Below are 23,006 nucleotides of genomic sequence, written 5' to 3'. Positions count from 1 at the left end.
GGGACACTATATCATACTTAAAGGGTCTATCCAACAAGAAGACCTAACAATTATAAATACATATGCTTCTAACTTGGGAGCAGCCAATTATATAAACCAATTAATAATAAAATTAAAGAAACACATTAGTAATAACATGTTAATCGTAGGGGACTTTAACAGCCCACTCACAACAATGGACAGATCATCTAAGCAAAAGATCAAGGAAACAAGGAAACGAGGGCTTTGAATGACACACTGGACCAGATGGACTTCACAGATACAGAGCATTCCATGCTAAAGCAACATAATACACATTCTTCTCAAGTGCACATGGAACATTCTCCAGAAGAGATCACATACTGGGTCACAAATCAGGTATCAACCAGTACCAAAAGACTGGGATTATTCCCTGTGTATTTTCAGACTACAATGCTTTGAAAATTGAACTCAATCACAAGAGGAAATTCAGAAGGAAGTCAAATACTTGGAGGTTAAATAACGTCCTACTAAAGAATGAATGGGTCAACCAGGAAATTAAAGAATTAAAATTTCATGGAAACAATAAAAACACAACTGTTCAAAACCTTTGGGATGCAGCAAGGAGGGAAGGTACACAGCAATACAAACCTTTCACAAGAAAGAAGAAAAGTCTCAGATACACAAGCTAACCTTACACCTAAAGGAGCTAGAGAAAGAACAGCAAATAAAGCCTAAACCAAACTGGAGATGAGAATTAATAAACAGAACAGAAATCAATGAAACAGAAACCAAAAGAACAGTAGAACAGATCAATGGAACTAGGAGCTGGTTCTCAGAAGGAATTATAAGATCAACAAACCCATAGCCAGACTTATCAAAAAGAGAAAGGACTGGGCGCCTGGGTGGCTCAGTCGTTAAGCATCTGCCTTCGGCTCAGGTCATGGTCCCAGGGTCCTGGGATAGAGTCCCACATCAGGCTTCCCACTCTGCGGGAAGCCTGCTCCTCCCTCTCCCACTCCCCCTGCTTGTGTTCCTGCTCTCGCTATGTCTCTCTCTGTTAAATAAATAAAATCTTTAAAAAAAAAAAAAGGACTCAAATTAATAAAATCATGAGTGAAAGAGGAGAGGTCACAAGAAACACCTACGAAATATAAACAATTATAAGAACATATTATGAGCAACTATATGCCAACAAATTAGGCAATCTGGAAGAAATGGATGCATTCCTAGAAACATAAAAACTACCAAAAAGTGAAACAGGAAGAAACAGAAAACCTGAACAGACCCATAACCAGCAAGGAAATTGAAGCAGTAATCAAAAATCTCCCGGGGGGAGGAGCAAGATGGGGGAGGAGTAGGAGACCTAAATTTCATCTGGTCCCAGGAATTCAGCTGATTAGGGATCAAACCATTCAGAACACCTACAAACTCAACAGGAGATCAAAGAAAAGAATAGCAATTCTATGAACAGAAGAGCGACCACTTTCTGGAAGGCAGAACGTGTGGAGAAGTGAATCCGAGGTGACATACGGGAAGACAGACCACAGGGGGAGGGGGCCTCCGTCAGCTGCTACCGGCAAGTGATACAGCAACGGAGCACAAAATTGAAACTTTTAGAAGTCTGCTCCACTGAGGGATGTTGCTCCAATGGGTGTGTTGAGGGGGGAGGGGCGGAGGTGCTGGTGGTGGAACATTCGCTGAGACAGTGTGGTCTCAGGACCCTTGGGGTCACAGAAAGACCAGGGGTTCCTGAATGCGGCAGAGCTCCCAGGTATCGGAGCGGCGAAGCCGGCAGCAAAGACAGAGCCAAGGAGTGGGCTCTCAACTCAGAGTTGCCATAAACTGTGATCCGCTGCACAGCTGGGCCACTGCCCTTTGAGCAGGGACCCAACAAGCGGCAGAATCGGGGAGACTCCCCTTCTTCCCCCGGAGCAGTGGCTCAGGAGCCCAGTGCAGGAATCTGCTGGGTCTGGAGACTCCAAACGGGGTCATGTGCCAGAGACAGAAATGCTCGGGCACGAGCCAGGTGAGCACGGAGTGCGGCCGAAGATCAGGGAGACAGGAGTGATTGACTGCTTTTCTCTGAGGGCTCACTGAGGACTGGGGCCCCAAGTTCTCAGCTCCTCTGGGACCAGAGATTGGGAGGCCGCCATTTTCACTCTCGTCCTCCAAAGCTGTACGGAAAGCTTGCAAGGAACAAAAGCTACTGGGAGCAAACCCAAGCAGATTACTTAGCCTGGCCCCTGGCAAGGGCAGTGCAATTCCATCTCGGGCAAAGACATTTGAGAATCTCTGCAACAGGGCCCTCCCCAGAAGATCAGCAAGATCATCCAACCAAGACCAGGTTTACCGATCAATGAGAACAGCAGAACTCCAGCACTAGGGGAATACAGCACATAGAATTCATGGCTTTTTTCCCATGATTCTTCAGTTTTTCAAAGTAAATTTTTTTTAATTTTTAATTTTCCTTATTTTTTTTCTATTTTCTTCTTCACTTTTTCAACCAATATCTTATCAATTCCTTTTTAAAAATCTTTTCCAATTCTCATTTTTAGTCATATTTTATATCCCTTATGTAAAATTTTTTGTATATAAGTTTTTCTTTCTTTAAAATTTTGGGATACAGTTTCTTCTAACAAACCAAAATATACCCTAAATCTAGTGTATGACGTCCTAGTTTCCTGCCTGATCACATTCTCTTTTGTTTTCATTCTTTTTTCAACCAACTTCTTATCAATTCCTTTTTAAAAATCTTTAATTTTCATCTTTACATTCATATTTCATCCCTTCATTGTATTTACCCTTATTTTTGTATATACATATAAGTTTTTCATTCTTTAAAATTTTGGGAGGCAATTTCCTCTAACAGACCAAAATACACCCAAAATGTAGAATGTAGTTTGTGGCTCTGTTCTATTCAACAGCCTGATCATATTCCTTTTTTTTTTCTTTCCCTCTCTTTTCCCCCTGGTTTCAGATCTCTTCTGATTTGTTTAGTCTGTATTTTTCTGGGGACGTTGTTACCCTCTTAGCATTTTGTTCTCTCATTCATCTGTCCTCCTCTGGACAAAATGGTAAGATGGAAAAAACCGACCTCAAAAAAAGAACAAGAAGCAAGCCAAGGAGCTAATCAATACAGACATTAGTAAGATGTCGGAACTAGAGTTCAGAATGACAATTATAAAGATACTAGCTGGGCTTGAAAAACGCATAGAAGATACTAAAGAATCCTTTTCTGGAGAAATAAAAGAACTAAAATCTAACCAAGTCGTAATAAAAAAGGCTATTATTAGGTGCAATAAAAAAATGGAGGTTCTGATAGGATAAATGAGGCAGAAGAGGGAATTAGTGATATAGAAGACCAAATGATGGAAAATAAAGAAGCTGAGAAAAAGAGAGATAAACTACTGGATCGCGAGGGGAGAATTCGAGAGATCAGTGATACCATAAAGTGAAACAACATTAGAATAACTGGGATCCCAGAAGAAGAAAGAGAGAGAGGGGCAGAAGGTATATTGGAGCAAATTATAGCAGAGAACTTCCCTAATTTGGAGAAGGAAACAGGCATCAAAATCCAGGTCCTGGGCAGAGAACCCCTCTCAAAATCAATAAAAATAGGTCAACACCCCAAAATCTAAGAGTAAAACTCACAAGTTTCAGAGACAAAGAGAAAATCTTGAAAGCAGCTCAGGACAAGAGGTCTGTAACCTACAACGGTAGAAACATTAGCTTGGCAGCAGATCTATCCACAGAGACCTGGCAGGCCAGAAAGGACTGGCAGGATATATTCAGGGCACTAAATGAGAAAAATATGCAGCCAAGAATACTATATCCAGATAGGCTGTCAGTGAAAATAGGAGAGAGAAAAACCTTCCAGGACAAACAAAAACTAAGAATTTGCAAACACAAAACCAGCCCTACAGGAACTATTGAAAAGGGTCCTCTAAGCAAATAAAGAGCCTACAAGTAACATAGACCAGAAAGGAACAGAAACAGTATACAGTAACCGTCACCTTACAGGCAATACAATGGCACTAAATTCATATCTTCCAATAGTTACCCTGAATGTAAATGGGCTAAATGCCCCAATCAAAAGACACAGGGTATCAGACTGGATAAAAAAAACAAGACCCATCGATATGCTGTCTGCAAGAGACTCATTTTAGATGCAAAGACACCTCCAGATTGAAAGTGAGGGGGTGGAAAACCATTTACCATGCTAATGGACATCAAAAGAAAGCGGGGGTGGCAATCCTCATAACAAACAAATTAGATTTTAAACCAAAGACTATAGTAAGAGATGAAGAAAGACACTATATCCTACTTAAAGGGTCTATCCAACAAGAAGATCTAACAATTGTAAATATCTATGCCCCTAACATGGGAGCAGCCAAATATATATGCCAATCAATAACAAAATCAAAGAAACACGTCAACAACAATACAAAATAGCAGGGGATTTTAATACCCCCCTCACTCAAATGGACAGATCATGTAAGCAAAAGATCAACAAGGAAATAAAGAATTTAAATGACACATTGGACCAGATGGACTTCACAGATATATTCAGAACATTCCATCCCAAAGCATCAGAATACACATTCTTCTCTAGTGTACATGGAACATGCGCCAGAATAGATCACATCCCAGGTCACAAATCAGGTCTCAACGGGTACCAAAATATTGGGGTCATTCCCTGCATATTTTCAGACCACAGTGGCTTGAAACTAGAACTCAATCATAAGAGGAAAGTTGGAAAGAACTCAAATATATGGAGGCTAAAAAGCATCCTACTAAAGAATGAATGGGTCAACCAGGAAATTAAAGAAAAATTTAAAAAATTCATGGAAACCAATGAAAATGAAAACACAACTGTTCAAAATCTATGGGATACAGCAAAGGTAGTCTTAAGAAGAAAATATATAGCAACACAAGCCTTTCTCAAGAAACAAGGAAGGTCTCAAATACACAACCTAACCCTACACCTAAAGGATCTGGAGAAAGAACAGCAAATAAAGCCTAAGCCCAGCAGAAGAGACATAATAAAGATCAGAGCAGAAATCAATGAAACAGAAATCAAAAGAACAGTAGAACAGATCAACAAAACTAGGAGCTGGTTCTTTGAAACCTGGCCAGACTTAACAAAAAGAAAAGATAAAGGACCTAAATAAAATCATTAATGAAAGAGGAGAGATCACAACCAACACCAAAGAAATACAAACAATTCTAAGAACATATTACGAGCAACTATATGTCAGCAAATTAGATAATCTGGAAGAAATGGATGCATTCCTAGAGAAATATAAACTACCAAAAACTGAACCAGGAAGAAACAGAAAACCTGAACAGACCCATAACCATTAAGGAAATTGAAGTAGTCATCAAAAATCTCCCAAGAAACAAGAGCCCAGGGCCAGATGGCTTCCCAGGGGAATTCTCCCAAACATTTCAAGAAGAATTAATACCTATTCTTCTGAAACTGTTCCAAAAAATAGAAATGGAAGGAAAACTTCCAAACTCATTTTATGAGGCCAGCATTACCTTGATCCCCAAACTAGCCAAAACCCCATCAAAAAGGAGAATTGCAGGCCAATATCCCTGATGAACATGGATGCAAAAATTGTCACCAAAATACTAGCCAATAGGTTCCAACAGTACATTAAAAGAATTATTCACTATGACCAAGTGGGATTTATTCCTGGACTGCAAGGTTGGTTCAACATCTGCAAATGAATCAATGTGATACAATACATTAATAAAAGAAAGAACAAGAACCATTTGATCCTCTCAGTCGATGCAGAAAAAGCATTTGACAAAGTACAGCATCCTTTCTTGATTAAAACTCTTCACAGTGTAGGGACAGAGGGCACATACTTCAATATCATAAAAGCCATCTATGAAAAACCCACCACAAATATCCTACTCAATGGGGAAAAACTGAGAGCTTTCCCCCTAAGGTCAGGAACACGGCAGGGATGTCCACTATCACCACTGCTATTCAACATAGTACTAGAAGTCCTAGCCACAGCAATCAGACAACAAAAAGAACTAAAAGGCATCCAAATCAGCAAAGAAGTCAAACTCTCAATCTTTGCAGCTGATATGATACTTTTATGTGGAAAACCCAAAAGACTCCACTCCACAACTGCTAGAACTCATACAGGAATTCAGTAAAGTGGCAGGATATAAAATCAATGCAGAGAATTCAGTTGCATTTCTATATACCAACAAGACAGAAGAAAGAGCAATTAGGAGTTATCCCATTTACAACTGCACCCAAAACGATAAGATACCTAGGAATAAATCTAACCAAACAGGCAAAGAAACTCTACTCAAAAAACTATAGAATACTCATGAAAGAAACGGAGGAAGACACAAAGAAATGGGAAAATGTTTCATGCTCATGGGTTGGGAGAACAAATACTGTGAAAATGTCTATGCTACCTAGAGCAATCTACACATTTAATGCAATCCTTATCAAAATATCAACTTCTTTTAATAAATGGAACAAATAATCCTAAAATTTGTATGGAACCAGAAGAGACCCCAAATAGAGGAATGTTGAAAAAGAAAAGCAAACCTGTTGGCATCACAATTCCGGACTTCAGGCTCTATTACAAAGCTGTCATCATCAAGACAGTATGGTACTGGCACAAAAACAGACACATAGATCAATGGAACAGAATAGAGAGCCCAGAAATGGACCCTCAACTCTATGGTCAACTCATCTTTGACAAAGCAGGAAAGAATGTCCAATGGAAAAAAGACAGTCTCTTCAGCCAATGGTGTTGGGAAAATTGGATAGCCACATGCAGAAGAATGAAACTGGACCATTTCCTTACACCACACACAAAAATAGACTCAAAATGGATGAAAGACCTTAATGTGAGACAGGAATCTATCAAACTCCTTGAGGAGAACACAGGCAGCAACCTCTTCGACCTCAGCCACAGCAACTTCTTCCTAGACATATCACCAAAGGCAAGGAAGCAAGGGCAAAAAGGAACTATTGGGACATCATCAAGATAAAAAGCTTTTGCACAGCAAAGGAAAGAGTCAACAAAACCAAAAGACAACCGACAGAATGGGAAAAGATATTTGCAAATGACATATCAGATAAAGGGCTAGTATCCAAAATCTATAAAGAACTTACCAAACTCAACACCTAAAGAACAACTAATCTAATCAAGAAATGGGCAGAAGACATGAACAGACATTTCTGCAAAAAAGACATCCAAATGGCCAACAGACACATGAAAAAGTGCTCAAAACCCTCAGCATCAGGGAAATACAAATCAAAACCTCAATGAGATACCATCTCACACCAGTCAGAATGGCTTAAGTCAGGAAATGAGAGATGTTGGTGAGGATGCGGAGAAAGGGGAACCCTCCTACACTGTTGGTGAGAAGCAAGCTGTTGCAGCCCTCTGGAAAACAGTATGGAATTTCCTCAAAAAGTTGAAAACAGAGCTACCCTACGACCCAGCAATTGCACTACTGGGTATTTACCCCAAAGATACAAATGTAGTGATCTAAAGGGGCACGTGCACCCCGATGTTTACAGCAGCAATGTCCACAATAGCCAAACTATGGAAAGAGCCTAGATGTCCATCGACAGATGAATGGATAAAGAAGATATGGTATATATATATATACAATGGAATATTACTCAGTGATCAAAAAAAATGAAATCTTGCCATTTGCAGTGATGTGGATGGAACTAGAGGGTATTATGCTGAGCGAAATAAGTCAATCAGAGAAAAACAATTATCATATGATCTCACTGATATGAGGAATTTGAGAAACAAGACATAGGATCGTAGGTGAAGGTAGGGAAAAATGAACCAAGACGAAACCAGAGAGGGAGACAAACCATAAGAGACTCTTAATCTCAGGAAACAATCGGAGGGTTGCTGGAGGGGAGGAGGGTGGGAGGGATGGGGTAGCTGGGTAATGGACACTGGGGAGGATATGTACTATGGTGAGCGCTGTAAATTGTGTAAGACTGATGAATCACAGATCTGTATCCCTGAAACAAATAATACATTATATGTTAATTAAAAAAAAAAAAATCCAGGGAGAGTCCAGGGCCAGATGTCTTCCCAGGGGAATTCTACCAAAACATTTAAGAAGAACTAATACCTAGTCTTCTGAAGCTGTTTCAACAAATAGAAATGGAAGGAAAACTTCAAAACGCGTTCTATAAGGCCAGTATTACCTTGACCCCAAAACCAAAGACCCCACCAAAAAGGAGAATTACAGACCAGTATCTCTGATGAACACGAATGCCAAAATTCTCATCAAGATATAAACCAGTAGGATCCAACAGTACATTAAAAGGATTATTCACCACGACCAAGTGGGATTTATTCCCAGGCTGCAAGGGTGGTTCAACATCCGCAAATCAATGTGATATAGTATATTCATAAAAGAAAGGACAAGAACCATATGATCCTCTCAATAGATGCAGAAAAAGCATCTGACAAAGTACAGCATCCTTTCTTGATTAAAACTTTCCACAGTGTAGGGATAGAAGGAACATACCTCAATATCATAAAGGCCATATATGAAAAGCCCACAGTGAATATCATTCTCAATGCAGAAAAACTGAGAGCTTTTCTCCTAAGGTCAGGAACACTACTCTCCTCACTGTTGTTTAACATAGTACTAGAAGTCCTAGCCTTAGCAATCAGACAACAAAAAGAAAAGGCACTCAAATTGGCAAAGAAGAAGTCAAACTCTCTCTTCACAGATGACATGATACTTTATGTGGAAAACCCGAAAGACTCCACCCCAAAAATGCTAAAAGTCATACAGGAATTCAGCAATGTGGCAGGATATAAAATTAATGCACAGAAATCAGCTGCACTTCTATACACTAACAATGAGACAGAAGAAACAAAAATTAAGAATCGATCGCATTTACAATGGCATCAAAACCATAAGATAACTAGAAATAAACTTAACCAAAGAGGTAAAGGATCTGTACTCTAGAAACTACAGAACACTTATGAAAGAAATTGAGGAAGACACAAAGAAATGGAAAAACATTCCAGGCTCATGGATTGGAAGAATAAATATTGTTAAAATATCTATGCTACCCAGAGCAATCTACACATTCAGTACAATCCCTATCAAAATACCATCTACATTTCTCAGAGAACTGGAACAAACAATCCTAAAATTTGTATGGAACCAGAAAAGACCCCGAATAGCCAGAGGAATGTTGAAAAAGAAAACCAAAGCTGATGACATCAAAATGCCTGACTTCAAGCTATATGACAAAGCTGTAATCATCAAGACAGCATGGTACTGGCACAAAGCAGACACAGAGATCAATGGGACAGAGTAGAGACCCCAGAGGTGGACCCTCAACCCTATGGTCAATTAATCTTCAACAAAGCAGGAAAAAATATCCAATGGAAAAAAGACAGTCTCTTTAAGAAATGGTGTTGCGAAAATTGGACAGCCACATGTAGAAGAATGAAACTGGACCATTTTCTTACCCCATACACAAACATAAACTCAAAGTGGATGAAGGACTTAATGGTGAGCAGGCATCATCAAAATCCTAGAGGAGAACACAGGCAGAAACCTCCTCAACCTTGGCCACAGCAACTTCTTGCTAGACACATCTCCAAAGGCAAGGGAAACAATAGCAAAAATGAACTATTGGGACTTCATCAAGATAAAAAGCTTCTGCAGAGTGAAGGAAACAACCAACAAAACTAAAAGGCAGCCTATGAATGGGAGAACATATTTGCAAAAAACATCTCGAATAAAGGATTAGTAACCAAAATCTACAAAGACCTTATCAAACTTAACACCCAAAAAACAACCAAGTTAAGAAATGGGCAGAAGACATAAATAGACACCTTTTCCAAAGAAGACATCCAGATGGCCAACAGACACATGAAAAGATGCTCAACATCAGTCATCCTCAGGGAAATACAAATCAAAACCACAATGAGATACCACCTCATACCTGTTCAGAATAGCTAAAATTAACAACACAAACTACAGGTGTTGGCAAGGATGTGGCGAAAGGGGAACCCTCTTAACACTGTTGGTGGGAATGTCAACTGGTACAGCCACTCTGGAGAACAGTATGGAGGTTCCTCCAGAAGTTAAAAATAGAACTACCCCACCATCCAGCAATTGCAGTACTAGGTATTTACCCAAAGGATACTAATGTACGGATTCAAAGGGGGACATGCACCCCGATGTTTATCAACAATAGCCAAACTATGGAGAGAGCCCAAATGTCCATCAACTGATGAGCGGATAAAGATGTGGTGTGTATATATGCAATGGAAAACTACTCGGCCATCAAAAAAAATGAAATCTTGCCACTTGCAACAAGGTGGATGGAAGTACAGTGTATTATGCTAAATGAAATAAGTTAGAGAAAGACAAATACTATATTATCTCACTCATATGTGGAATTTAAGAACGAAAAGAGATGAACATATGGGAAGGGTGAAAGCAAAAAAAGGACAGAAGGAAACAAGCCAAGAGACTCAACAATAGAGAACAAACTGAGGGCTTACGGAGTCAGGTGGGTGGGGGATGGGCTAAATGGGTGATGGGTATTAAGGAAGGCACTTGTTATGATGAGCACTGGATGTTGTATGTAAGTGATGAATCACTGAATTGTACTCCAGAAACTAATATTGCACAGAATGTTAACTACCTAAAATTTAAATTTAGAAAAGAATTTACTAATTTATTAAAATGGGAAGCCAACCTTACACTTTATATTTTGGCTAACAGGAAAGAAAATGTTAACACACAACGCAGTGTAGTAAATAGTTTCATCAGTATCTCATTTACAACTGAATTTTACATTTGAGTGGCATTTCTACTGCTGCAGAGATAAAATCTTCTGGCTTAAAAAAAAAAAAATCTTCGTGGCGCCTGGGTGGCTCAGTTGGTTAAGCGGCTGCCTTCGGCTCAGGTCATGATCCCGGGGTCCTGGGATCGAGCCCTGCATCAGGCTCCCTGCTCAACGGAGAGCCTGCTTCTCCCTCTCCCTCTGCCTGCCTCTCTGCCTACTTGGACTCTCTCTCTCTGTCAAATAAACAAACAAAATCTTAAAGAAAAAAAAAATCTTCTAGCTCCCACAATGAAATAATTCCAGTAAGGAGCACAATAAATATTCCACTGTATCTCAGGTCATTTTGGTCATTTCTCAAAAAAACCTGGCAATCCTATTAGGTCTTGCATGTCAATTCCAACTCCCATGTAAAAATAAATGCTATTTCAAACCTTTGCTATGACAAATGAATTTCCATAGACTTGTCTTTCCTCTTTCATTCATCGGATAGTTGGTAACTTATTTCACAAATGAGGTAGGTAATTTTGGAGGTAGATGCTTTCAACCATTGAAGTATTCCTGCATTCGCATCTCCTGTTTATGCCATCTTCCCGTTAACAGGTGAGGAATTACTTTTAATCTCAGTTTGGTTGTTTATATCTAACTTTATGTTTGGGTCCTGTTATTTCCTGCCATATCATGGATTTTATGTTATTACTTATAAACTAATAACTTTACTCCCTATTTGATCGATCCTCTTAGCACTTAAATATTAGGGTATCTTCCAATCTGAAATTTGAATTTAAAAAGAAAGTGTTTCTGGGCTGCTGTTATGTCTAGCTGTTGCCTTCTTGTCTCCTTTAATCCAGAGAAAGGTGGGGCCCATTCATCAGCATTTCTCTTCATCTCACACTATCTCATCCCACTCGTCTTTTTGGGTTTTTTTTCTTTTGGTCCCCATTAGTTCATGGGCATTATTCTTGCTGACATTAATTCATGGATGAGCCTCCTGAATGTTGAAAGTCCTATACTGACAGGTCTATGCTGATAGGTGAGACTCAGTGAGGATATCCTAGAACTGTTTGACCCTCCAGAAAAAATGTCAAAACCATGGGATAAGGCCACAGTTATTATCTTGAAAAAAATGTGTAAACTTTAGGGGCACCTGCGGGGGTAACTCAGTCAGTTAAACATCTGACTCCTGATTTCGGCTCAGGTCATGATCTCAGGGTCATGAGACTGAGCCCCACATCAGGCTCTGCACTCAGAGTGAAGTCTGCTTGAGATTCTCTCTCTCTCTCCCTCTGCTGCCCCCCCCCCAACTGGAGTGGACACGTGCTCTCTCAAATCTTTTTTTAAAAGAAGAAAAAATGTTTAAATTTTATACTTATTAAAGAAGTTTTGAAAATGAATGAACCAATTGTTCAACTTTACAAACTAAGAAAGTAAAAGGAAGCAAGAGTTTAACTGACATTTCAAGTTTTACAAAGAAGATAATTAGTAAAAGTTAAAAGATTAAATAAAAGATTAAAGAATGAAACAAGGAAACACTAAATTAAAAAGGACACATGAAAAGCTGCTTTCTCAGGCAAGATCAATCTTGAGAGTCACTCCTGAGTGCGGAGATGACTTTTAGGGCTTCCAGTCAACAGAACACTTTGCTGTACGGCAGCCACAAACAAGAAGGAATTCGCTATGTGGCAAAGACAGTCCTCTGCTGTTCGCTGAAACATTGGTGAATTCAGGAGCATTAAACTCCTTTATGAAGATCAACAGATGGATTTTTCTGCCTGTTTCTTCAGAACACACTCCTATCCTAGTGAAGCCCACACACTGTGTGGCAGCAGTGAGTATATGCACTGGACCTGTGTTCCCTTGAAAATACAGACCCCATAGTCTCTGCTAGTAGCTGCTGAGCACAGGGTCAGAGCAGACACTTCCATTTCTCCTGCTCCTGAGCTTCTCTGTCTCTCCCATTCCTGGATCCCTGAGCCCCAAACACCACTCTTACTCCCTCTCCAGACTCCCTTCACACAGTCAACGCGCTTCTGCCTCCCTCCTCCTTGGAGAGATACTTCTGTTCTATGCTTGGTTTAAAAAAGTCTGGACTTTTTTCAAGCTATCTTGCAACCCCCTGAGGAACAGCACTGTCCTCACAGGAACGACATGGCTAGTTTGGGATAGTGTGGCAGGTTTTGCCCTTCACACCCCTACCCCAGAAACTTCAGATCATATATCTCAATTCCTGAGCAAGAGCCGCTTCTCTGTCATGGTTTTACTCACAGTCTTTATTCACAATATTTAATTCCTCTTTTCCAGAACATCCTATTAAACTATCAAAAAATATGAAATTAAGAAGACCTAATTAGTAGCACTGGAAAACACGAAAGAAGGTCAGCAACGGAAACAGCTGAGTAATTTATTCAATTATGAACAGATGGGCGCTCTTTCAACAAAGTTCCACAACAGTCCAGCATATCCTTGATCATTTCCAGAGACATGGCAAAGAGAACATAAACATACTTAACTGGGAAACAGTTCACAGCCCACTACGGTAAAAGGTCACCGAAGGGGAGAAAGATGTGCCATATTAGACTAACTGGTTAAACTAAATTTTGGCTGTTAACATAAAAAGTTAAGCCCATCGGACCCACTTCCCTCTCCTCAATTTTACCCCCGCTTTTTCTCGTCCCTCTCCTTGGCTCGGTTTCCCTGGTCCTCCCCTTGTCTCTTTCCCCTTATCCCCCCGCCCCAACTCCACATTCACAAGAAGAGAATGAACATTCCCTGCCCGGGGAAAGCACACTTTCTGGTGGCACAGCCAGTGGGCAGGGACGGGACAGAACAAGGGGTGTCAGAGGATGGGGCGGGTGAGCGCCCCAGCACGAGGCCTCCCTGAGGAGGTGGCTGCGGAGGGGCCCGAGCAGCAGCCGGGCCGACCCCGAACGACGCGTGGAGGAGAATTCAGGGCTGGGTCTACAGGATCCGACGTCAAGAGGGCGAAGCGTCCTGGTGCCGCCTTCCCGGTGCCGCGAAGGGCGAGAACGCACCTCGCGGGCGGGGACCTGACACGCGCCGGGTGCGGAGGGGAGACGGGGGAAAGAAGAGAAGCAGAAGAGTTGGGGCGGAGACGGCTTGGGAGCCAGCCTACCGGAAACAGACGCGGATCCAGACCAGCAGCACAGCGTCTCGCGACCGGGCGGGGCTCCCCGCGGGCGAGGCTGGCGGAGGTGGGGGCTGTAAGGTTCGCGAGGCCCCGGACTCCGGGTGTGAAGGACGCAACACCGCGCGGGCAGCGACGTGCGAGGTACAACTGGAACTGCTGGAACTCACGCCAGCGCAGACGCCCTTCCATCCGGGAAATCTGCTTCCGGGTGGGCCGGAAACGGCGAGCGCGGGTGGGGCGGGGCCTGGAGGGAAGGGTTTGTGCGAGGCGGGCGCGTGCCTCCGCCCCACCTCCAGGCCGTTTCCGGTCTGCGCGTCCTTCCGCCTCAGAGCTTGGGTGGGCGCTTTTGCGTCCTGGGGAAAGTGTAGGGTGTTCTGTGGGGCCGGGCTGCCCTGCTCGGCTTCAAGTTAATGAGTCAGGTACTCTAGGTAACAGCTTAGCGTTGGCGCCAGCAATGTGGAGTGCGGAGCTGTTTCCTTCTCAACAGTTTGAGAACGGCTTAAATAAAAAACCTTTGTGCGTGCCTGTGGGTCCGCGGGCTCGGAGGGGCGGCCCGGGTGCGGGGACCTCTGTGCGGAGATGCAGGCGGTGTGCGGGGCAGGGACGTCTGCAGCGCCACCTGTTAAATGTGTGTTTCTTTTTCGGTGGGACGAGTGTGAGCGCCGAACTCACCTGTGCGAAACCGCAGACGGTAGCTTCCGTTTGTCTTCCCTGCTCGCGGGGCGGCGGAAGGACTTCGCGGGCCCAGCATTGGCAGTGAGGATGGACGGCCGAGGCCTTGGTGTGATTGCGCACATCTGGAGAAGATGTGTAAATTCAGATACCTTTGAGCCAAATGTGCGTGACATCAGCAAATTGCCTGAGTTACTACATTTCACATTTTTCTTTATCTTTACTCCAGAGTTAACCGAGAGAACATTTTTAATTGTGAAAAGTCAGATGTTTTAATCTGCATTTTTTCTATCTCTAAATGTTTTGTGTCAAGTGTGGACAATATTAGTTTTTCATTATTTCTGTATACACCTGATTGAAATGTCTGTTCGCTGACAAGAACAGTAAACACAGTAAAACTGGATTCTCAGATTTCAGTTGCCTCGTTTATACCCTTAATAAATATTGTGAAATATGTAAGTGAAAATCTTTTCTATCTCCTTCATAAATTCTGAAGTTCATACTAGAGGGAATTTGGCAAAACTAAATCCCAACTACTCTTGCTGCAGAAATTTCTCAAAAGATGATTCCCGAAGAAGAACTCTTCTGGTTTTCCCAAAACCTACACAAATTTCTCCAACTTTTACATTTTTTTAAAATATTAAATATCTGGACTCATAGATTTAAGTTCTGGAAGGATAATGTTCTCTTAGGGAGGGGAACAGTAAACACTGGGGATCCTATGGAGGGAGTCAGGGGAGCCCTGCCCACAGTGCCTCCAGGGCGGAGATCACTTCACCTGAGCTCACCTGACTCATCTCAGATCTGTGGGGAACTGGACACAGACTAAGGAGGGCTGTATATGATTTGGGGCCAAGGAATCCAGCTACCTGAACCTCTCCCCCATTCCGTCTTCATCCCCCTCTCTCTACATAGAAGTCAAGTGATACAGTTCTGCCAGTGTAAACCATCCAGCCTCCAACCCACTTTCTCCATCAAATCTTCTGTGTTCTGGTTTACACATAGAATGCTTCAGGAGGCTGGAAGTTGACCGAAGTGATACGTGGGTGCACGTAGGGTGCGCATTGTTTGGAAGTTCCCTATGAAAAGCCAAGCTTATAAGATGGTGACTTAGTAGACTAAGGTCTGCCCACATCTCTGAATCTCTATTTCCCTGGCTGAGAATTAGGTCCCATGAAAGCTGAGGAGTGAAAAGAAAGAGTGCATTGAAGTATAATTACTTCTAATGTTTTTGTTATAGTAGTAATAAAATGAAATATTTTCCAGGCATTCCTTAGAAAAATGCCTTCACTAACAAGGCAAGAAACCACAAATGTTGGAGAGGTTGTGGAGAAAGGGGAACTCTCTTACACTGTTGTTGGGAATGCAAGTTGGTACAGCCACTTTGGAAAACAGTGTGGAGGTGCCTCAAAAATCTAAAAATAGAGCTACCCTATGACCCAGGAATTGCACTACTGGGTATTTACCCCAAAGACACAGATGTAGTGAAAAGAAGGGCCACATGCACCCCAATGTTCATAGCAGCAATGTCCGCAATAGCCAAACTGTGGAAAGAGCCGAGATGCCCTTCAACAGATGAATGGATAAAGAAGATGTGGTCTATATACACAATTGAATATTACTCAGCCATCAGAAAGGATGAATACCCAACTTTTACATCAACATGGTTGGGACTGGAGGAGATTACGCTAAGTGAAAAAGTCAAGCAGAGAAAGTTCATTATCATGTGGTTTCACTTATTTGTGGAACATAAGGAATAGCACGGAGGACATTAGGAGAAGGAAGGGAAAAATGAAGGGGGGGGAAATCGGAGGGAGAGACGAACCATGAGAGACTATGGACTCTGAGAAACAAACTGAAGGTTTTAGAGGGGAGGGGAGTGGGGGGATGGGTTAGCCCAGTGATGGTTATTAAGGAGGGCACGTTCTGCATGGAGCACTGGGTGTTATATGAAAACAATGAATCATGGATCACTACATCAAAAACTAATGATGTATTGTGTGGTGACATAACAAAAAATAGAATTTTTAAAAATCATGAGAAAGTAATAAAAAAAGGAAAAAAAGAAAAATGCCTTCACTAAAGAATGAGTCCCCTTTTGAAGAACTGACACAGCCCTACATAATCATAATGACTGGAGGATGGCACTTTGAAGAGGGTCACTCTGATGGCCTGATGAGTAGGTGGAATGCATGTGTGTAAGAGAACCTGTGTTCACATCATTCCTGGGATATGATGTGAGCTGTTTCGCACAGGTGAGTTCGGCATTCACACTCGTCCCACCGAAAAAGAAACACACATTTAACAGATGGAGCTGCAGACGTCCCTGCCCCGCACACCGTCAAGTGCCCTGAATATCCTGACATCTGAGGGAGCCTCCAGCTGAGAGCAGAGTTGTGCTGTGAGTCAAACTAGGGAGCTGTTGTGGAATGAAGCGGTTTCTCTGTTGGGTTTAGGAGGGTGGAATGAAGGAGCTTGAGCTTGGAGATTCTGATTCCCCTACCTGGGGACTTGACCACATGAGAGGGTATAAAGTGTGAAGTTTGTGAATATGGTGTCCCCCGGTGCTGAGACATTTGTTTGCCTTTTGTCCTGAGATTCTGCTGAGATCTTTGGAATGCTCAGACACCATTTGTCTCATTTTTTTTCATGATGAAAATACGTTCACGTGTGGGTGTGTATATTAATACTCTAATCATGCCATGTTGAAAGTGAAGAAAGCACAACAACCCGGAGGTAGAAAAGTGGGAGATGAAGAACACAAACAATGAGTCTGTGATGAAAATCCACTCTCCAGCCATGTTCCAGGCCAGTCCCTCCAAATGGCCTTCCTGAGATCGGACAGTTAACGATGGAGCTCCAGGTTCATGACAGCTCCCTCATTCCAGCCTCCTGAGGAGCCAGCCCCTCCTGGTCAGAGTCCTTATGTCTTACAGTGTTCTGAGGGGTCCTGGGCTCTAAGCTGATGCAGATAATTCTGAGGAAGCTCTTGGCTGCAAGTTCACCCTCTCCAGCCTTTTCAGGAGGACAAGAGCAGTTTCTATGTCCATGAATATAATTGGAAAAGTTTACTGGTCCTGGAGGGCCAACGATGCCCTCCCTGGGTCATCACGGCCAGCACAATGTGTTCCTGGTCCCTTGGGATGCCCCCAACAGCACGAGCGCCGGCAGAGATGGCGGGTGTGTATGTCAGAGGGGAGCCCTCAGTAATCATCTTTGCTATTCATTTAATGGAAAGGTGGCAGGTAACTTTTTTGTTAGTGGCAATTGGGACAACTTTATAAAATAATTAATACTATGTAGCTTAGAACATCAGAAAAAATTATTCCTGACTCATTTACATCTCCCTAAAAACCTCCATTATTAAAGCAGAGGGTCTTTTGCTCCTAATTTTCGAATACACCATTTACCTGCAGTCTTTCTAACCACAAAAGGCTATGAATTCAAATACCGTCTTCATATAGTACACAAATACATACTCCTCTCATTTCTGAATGCATATAAAACAAACTCGTGTCCAAATACAAAATCCCAAATCTGACCAAGGCCAGGCAATATGCACACACACCTGCAGTCCCAGATGCACACACTTATCCCATATAACCCCCAGGTGAACCACAAAATGTATAATAAACATGCCAAAAGCTATGTAGATGGCCCAGCCCCATTGCCCCTTAAGAACACACCATTGAACTTACTTTGACAACCTGCCAAAGATTGAACTTACATTGACAACACTCAATACCAGTAGGAAGCATGAAAACAAAACCCCCTACCCCCCGTATCACACAAACACTTCCACATTCAGTTCTTCTAAGTCACTGAACATGGGTCCCATATTGCAAAAATGGAAACATCCCATGCCCAGCATCAGCTGACTTTCCAAACACCACAACTGGCATGTCCTCAGATCCAGCAATAGACCCAGTCCTCTCCCGAAATCTTGCAGTGGAGACCTACACTCCAAAGCCCAGATACACAAATGCACACTGAGTTTAATGTCCCATGAACACATGCAGAAAGACATAAAGACAGTCCCTCCGCATGCCTAGACTACTCCATGTCAGAAAATACTTCCTACATATGAATTCACCCTGGAACGTTCTCTCCACTACCTACCAGCACCGGTATACACAAAGACAAATCTTCTGCCCTCATTTCTTCATCCACGAGTGACTGTGTGTGTGCATGTGTGCATGCTTGTGTGTCAACATTTGTTGACTGGGCTACATCAAGAGACCTCTTACCCTTCTTGTTATTCCTTTTGTTACCCCTGGCCCTCTCCCACATATGGGACTTTGCCAATGTGCATTGCCACCTGAGCAGGGATGTCCCTGGGCTGAATGGTTGAGCAGGTGGCTTTCCCGTTCTGTATTTTGACTCGTGAATCATGACAGCATTGGAAGGCATAGGGAATTCTGTCTTCCTGAGGTTGGATTCAGGCTTTGGCCAGTATTGTCCTAGAGAAATTTCTACTGGTTTAAGGCATATTCGTTTGGTTTCTGTTTTTTCAATGTTCTCCTCCAACACAAGAACTTTGATGTAGGAGTCTCTTTCAGGCAATGGAACTGCTCCTTTCTCTCTGGACTGGCAGCAGAGTTCTTCACCCTCTTCCAGAGACTCCACAGATTTTTCTAAGTTCACTTTTGAGCTCTAGGAACCAGTAGGACTGCATGAACCTCTGGAAATTTTCTAAGCACCTCAGGTGTGCAAGCCTGGAGCTTGACTACAAGTCCTGTAGAGGGCTATCTGCCAGTCTGAGCAAACTCAGAATCATCTAAGTCCTCTCTGGAAGCTCCAGAACCACAGGTGCCGGCCTGTTTTGCCCCCTGCTAGTGGGGAAGTACCGAGGATGATGCCCTCCAATCATGGTATGGAGATACTTCTAACATAATGGGGCCCTGGGAAAACTAGATGGCAGACGGGGAGACAGGAGGTGAGATCTGATGTAGAGCTGGGGGCTCAATTCCCCATGTAGGCGGGGCTTCTGAAACCTGGAGGGGGCAGTGTGGGTCTGGTCACTCCTTCCTGGTTGGGAACCCTGCCCAGCCATCCATGTGGCAGAACCACAGAAAGCTTCTGAGTGGCCTGTGGTTGGCAGGACCTGGACCAGGGTCCCTGACCGGCGCTCGGTAGTGATGTGTCCCGGTGCTGGTGCAAGGGGCCCCACTTTCACCCATGGCCTCATGTGGCTTGTTTCCTTTTCCCTGTGACCGCCCTTCTTTGCCATCACAGACAGCATTTCATGGTGCAGTCCTAGGACTCTGTCTCCAAACTATACTATGAGGCCCTATATCAGTACATTGTCATTTACTCAAAGAAATCCATTCTCAATCTCCAACTTTTTACTTTAATATTATCTTCTTTAAACTGATTAACATTTGTATCATCATTATCATCATTGTGACTGTTACTGTTGTGATTCACCATTTATTATTACAGTTCTTGTCATGGATCTTTTGTGTGATTGTTGTTATACAATGTGGTATACAATTTCTCAGTTCGTGAAGGTTGTCAGTCTACTGAAGATGATATAAAGGGAATCCGAAGACATACATAAACCAGGACCTCCAGGCTCCCAATGCACTGCCTGATGCTAGTTCGAAGGATGGGCCCCCTGAAATATTCCAGGTTCCCTCTTAATGCAAGGACCTGCTCACACCAGCCAGGGAGACTTGGAAAGGACACTCTGGTCTTGTCTTAGGCTCTGGAAAATATTAGGCACGTCCTCCACATGCCAGCAACTCTATATGCACACCTGCAGCCCCCAGGGAAGGCTTCCTGGCACCAACTGGAACACCTAAAGATTTTTTAAGTACTAACTCAGGTCCACAAACCCCTCCCGCGGGCTGGAAAGGGTCATGAATGGCTTCTGTTACCCAACTGAGTTTTCAGGTTTCTTAATAAGTCAGCTCAGGGCCCAGGAGTCACTGCTTTGTACCCGGAATGGTAGGAAGGGGCCTACCTGCTCACCAGAGCCTCTGCAGAATCTCCTCGGTCTGTTTAGGAACCCACAACAAAAGATGCACACAGAGAGCCTCCCAGAATTCCCAAGCTTTGGGAAATTTTCTAAGTCTCCTCGGGTGTCCAGGAAAGACTGGAGCAATATGCAAAGGCACTGAAAGGGTGACTGGTCCATTGGAGCAAACACAGAAGCTTCTAGAAAACCCGGGGACGCGGGTTTTGGCTGTTTCACTCCCTCAGGTAGGGAAGAGTGAAGGGTGACTCCCTCCAGCAGCCCTTGGAGGAGATGCGAGTACCCAGATGTATCAGTCACAAAGGGCCATGGAAGAGCAGACAGCAGAAGGGTACCAGAAGGTTTGCTATGACAAAATGCTGGGGGCTTACTGTTTGTCTGTGCTTCTGGGCGCCATAAGTGGGTCTGGAGCCCTGCCTTCTCGTGAAGGAGCCCTGCCTCATCAGCCAGCTGTCTCATCTCCTGAAAGCTGCCGGGCACTGGCTGGCATGGAGGCCCAGGACGAGGGGTACATTAGAAGTCCCCCGTAGGCCTAGTAACCCAAGGTTCACCCAGGAGTCTGCGTGTTTGCACATGCCTACCTCCGAGCTGATTTTCTTCTCTTTCTGGCTGTTCGTCTTTGCCTTCTGGGACTCAAAACTACCCCATGAGGCCCAATATCCGTACCTATTATTCACTAAGGGAAATCTGTTCTCTGTGTCCTAAGTCCGTCGGTTGAGTATTATTGTTAATATTGTCAATGGTTATTAGTGTTCGTATCATGACGATGAGCATCATTATTGTTGATCTTCATCGGTTCGAATTACGACCACTGTTATTACCGATTATAACTGTGGTTCTATCCCACAGCAATGAATATAGTTTTTCTACTCATGAAGGGCTTCCAGTTACCAGAGATGACTACGAGGGTCCCCAGCAGACACACAAACGCCCAGCTGCCCCCAGGATCCAGCTGTACCGACTAGTGCCCTTTCACAGGAGGACCTCCTGAAAGACTCCATGTCCGCTGCGGTGGCAGGCCCTGACCTGAGGGAACCAGGGCACCCCTGGAAAGGCACCCTCTGCCCTCCTGAGACGTTGGGCACATTTACAACGAGAACATCTTTGGCCAGTCAGATCCACTAGAAAAATACCTCCATTCAGCCCCAGCATTGCCTCAGGCTTCAGTGCCTCGATGCCCTCCTGCAAGCTTTTCCCCACACAGCCCTGGGGGTCCTGTTTGGGGGCGGCAGCGCGACTCAGCAGAGGGGTTATAGGAAGGTGTTTGCAAGTACTGTGCCTGGACCAGCAGGGGGCGAGAGGCCCACACAAGTGGTTCAAGGACTCCCTGCCCCCTCAACACTGCCCTTGCCCCTGCCGGAGGGTCCCCAGCTCCGTGCCTTCCAGGGCAGTACCAGATTTCCAGGGCACCCGAAGGCATTAGAATGTTTCCAGAGGTTCAGGCAGGCCTAGGACACGCTTGTTCCTTGGCTGGTGGCAATGGCAACTTCCGGGCTCTGAGCCGATACAAAATTCTGAGAGGCGCGTGCTTGTCTGTCCTTTCCAGAACAGTAGGGCAGCGCCCGGGACCTTGAGGAGACTCAGAAGAAAATTTTGTGACCGGTCTTCCTGGGTCATCGATGACAGAACAAGAGGTTGCTGGCACCTTGAGGGGACTTGTACAGTTTTAGGGGCTCAGCCGCTCAAGAGTTGTCCCCCCATACCCTCGCTGCCTACACAAGAGTCTCAGGAATGCCCCGGATGGCATTCCTGACTCGTCCTTGCCTGCAGGAGCAGATCCTGGGCCCCCGAGTTAACTCACAGAATTCTGCGGTGACTCTGATGTGCCAAGAAGACCCTCACCTGGGCTTACAGGCCGGCAAACGTGGCTACTGGGTCCTCGAGGGTTTTGCTACGTTTTTCCATCTTTAGGAAACCAAGCAGCCTTTACAAACAGTGAGCCTCTATTCAGTGTTGCAGAACTACCGCAAACGTGAGCCAATGCTAGGGTGCTAATTACAGAAATTAATGATGAACAACCATCAGAACTATCATGGTAATCAACAAAATAACAGAAATACTAGTGATTTTAGTAATTACAGTATTAAACTAAGGAGATGGAGCTTATAGTACATACTCCTCTGAGGGAAGGACAAGGCTCTGATGTGGGAGCGCTGGATCAGTCCCAGGACTGCACCGTGTCCTGTGTGTCATGATGGCAAACGTGAGCCGCAGGAGGAAAAGGGTGGCTCTCCGGGGGCCACGGGGAGCACAGAGCCTCCTGCATGGACCTCTGAAGGAGAATATTGAGGGGAGGTTGAAGGACTCTGGTCCTGCCTGCCACAGGACACTCCGCAGCTTTCCGTAACTGGGCCAATGGCCGGTTGGGCACGGCTCCCCCCCGGCAGGAAGGCAGGGCTCCCCCCATCCCCCCC

The 23,006-nt window shown here is 43.9% G+C and overlaps 1 protein-coding gene across 4 annotated transcripts in view; it reads right to left on the bottom strand.

The window, feature by feature from the left end:
- LOC118010102 (zinc finger protein 705A-like) overlaps positions 1-14,178 on the bottom strand; it is a 35,826-nt gene extending 21,648 nt beyond the window's left edge. For all 4 annotated transcript variants that reach the window (XM_035004306.1, XM_035004303.1, XM_035004305.1 and 1 more), the window contains exon 1: positions 13,929-14,178. The gene's annotated coding sequence lies outside the window, so the exon portion shown is untranslated. The remainder of the gene's footprint in view (positions 1-13,928) is intronic.
- Between the last annotated feature and the right edge of the window lie 8,828 nt (positions 14,179-23,006).

This window comes from Mirounga leonina, unplaced genomic scaffold (genome assembly GCF_011800145.1).
Source record: "Mirounga leonina isolate KUSES-001 unplaced genomic scaffold, KU_Mleo_1.0 Mir_128, whole genome shotgun sequence".
NCBI lineage: Eukaryota > Metazoa > Chordata > Mammalia > Carnivora > Phocidae > Mirounga > Mirounga leonina.
Note: the sequence above shows the minus strand (reverse complement) of the source record. Positions and strands in the feature narration are given on the sequence as shown.